Here is a 2516-nt window from a genome sequence, read left to right as displayed (position 1 = left end):
TATATATATATATATACACATACACATACACATACACATACACATACACATACATACACACACACACACACCTATATACAGTATAAGTGGCCGGATGGTGCGAGAGGGGAGGTGGGCAATGTGTGCGTCTGTATCTGGACTGCCTCCAACCCTTTCTCAACTACTCTCTGCTTCCCTCTCTGCTCAGAGGATCCATCTGACCATTTTCACTCTCTTCCTTTCTCCGTTTATCCAGCTCTTTGTCCCCATTTTGATCCTCCTCTCCTCTCCTCGGCTTGCCTCGCCTCGCCTCGCTTCACCTCGCTAACAGCGGCTAAGCATAGGTCCTCTTACACTCCCACTAATAAAACACACTTACTGTATGTGAGATGATCCGCACATACACGCGCACTTGCACACGTGTGTGCATGTGCATGCGCACGCACGCGCAAGTACAACAAAGACATGTTCATTGTTTTCACTCCCACTCTCAAGATCCACACTGTAGAACAACTGGCACTGTTATCTCAGTGCTTCCGACAAGTCCTCAGAGCTTATTGTACCACTATGCCCCTAGCTGTAATTCAACCCACCACGCAGACGTCTGTCTGTCAGTCAGTCAGCCAGCCAGCCAGCCAGCCAGCCAGCCAAAAGGACTGTCTGTCTGTTTATCTATCAGTCTGTCAGACAATCAGGACGGACGGACGGACGGTCGGTCGGTCGGTCAGTCAGTCAGTCAACCACTGCAGCAGCCACTTGTGAGATCAGGGCCATGTAAATGGCAGCACCCTCAGCCTTGGCACTGGTTGCCACATCCAAAATGGCCTTGATACAGCCTGTCTGTCTGCCTTCCTCTCTTTGTGCTTGTCTGCCTGCATACCTGCCTCTGTGTGTGTGTGTGTGTGTGTGTGTGTGTGTGTGTGTGTGTGTGTGTGTGTGTGTGTGCGCCACGCTTACTGCCAGCCCTGGCGTGGGCATCTAGTCTTCACCCCCCTCACCTCCTCTGCGTTGCCACCACCAGAGCCTGTTGGCAGGAGCCAGTAGCGCTGCTCACCAATGGCTTACACATTAAGGCATGAGCTGTTAGCTGATAGCGGGCCAGATTGTTTGTGAGCGCAATATCTCACACTTTCACACGCACTTTAGCCCCACAATCGGCCCCGGTCCTGATTGCATTATTGCAGTGTGGAGGTCCATGGCCGAGAGCCCTCAATAAAGATACGGAGCCCTGAGAACCGACTCGGAGCGAAGGAATTGGAAAAGAGGAAGAAGGGATCAAACAGAAAGGGGGGGGGGGGGGGGGGGGGGGCTGGGAGGGAGAAGAGGTGAAGAAAGGAGGGGAGAATTGTGAAGGAGAGAGGCAGACAGGGCAGAAGGGGGATACAAAATTAAACAAGTGTTGTAAGTTGGAACGAGACATTGGTCCACTTCAATTTTACTACATTACCATAGCCTGTATTGTGGTGTTTTAGTTCCTGTTTGGAGTATAGTGTATTACTAGATTATAGGGCTAAATGCCCTGTTTTTGTTGCATTGTTTCACCTTTTAATCTGCAGCCAAGTATCACTGCTGATCATGTGAACAAAAGTCTTTACAATAGAGCACTGCTCTGGTCGTGACTGGAGCCGATTCCCACAGCTTTTTTTGTGATAGTGTATAGTTGACACATAGCAACAGGTAGCACTCGTGGGACTGGCGGCCGCCAGGTGCACCCGATAAGACGCTGAACTCCCGGGAAAAGGGAGGGACCGGCAGACCCAAGGCTCGGTGACTCAATTCACCGGCAGAGACCTCTTTGCAACATGAGCGTGAGAAAGTCACTCAGGCGGAGACGGTTTCAAAAACCTACACTTTGTGTTCCTCACATCAATACGTTTGTTTTGGAACTCTGTCAGTGGCCATTGTGCTCGGGCCAAATGACTCAGGTGTGCTGCAGCCCGCGACAATGAGACATGTTACTGATGTGTTTGACAGAGAGCGCATTGTTGTGCATAAAAGAAAACGGGGTTATTAATACCCGTTTACGTGCATGCATAGACAAGTCCTGCACATCCGCAAAAGCAGTTTGCGCAATTGCGCACAAAAAAAGCTTATAGCCTATTGTCCAAGAAACATACACGCCTTGTGTCAATTACTCAAACTGTCAAACCGTCCATCTGCATCCTAACTGAATCTTATTGCTCCTCTGCCTTTTGTGAACCTCGAAAACGGTGCCAGAACCTAACCTTAACCCCAATAAAAATATGGCTAACCCTAAACTTATTTCTAACCATATCCTCGGTAAAACAAATACAATAATACAAGAACCGCTGGGGACGAGCGGTCCCCGGAAAAAAAATGGGGACGAGCGTGTTTTGGGACGAGTCTTCCGGTTTTCCCCTCGGAGAGGCTGTCCCGCGCAATGCTGCTCCGCTATCAAACTCACGATCTTGCGGCGAGCCGCTAGCAGCAGCGCCCTGCTGCTGCAGACAGCAAGCCGGTCGGAGGGAGAGCCGTGTCCCGGTCGTTTGCGCGCCACGTGTCGCGGGCTCTGCAGC

This window comes from Gymnoscopelus microlampas (genome assembly GCF_963454915.1).
Source record: "Gymnoscopelus microlampas genome assembly, chromosome: 9".
NCBI classification, from domain to species: Eukaryota; Metazoa; Chordata; class Actinopteri; order Myctophiformes; family Myctophidae; genus Gymnoscopelus; species Gymnoscopelus microlampas.
This window is presented reverse-complemented; position numbering follows the sequence as displayed.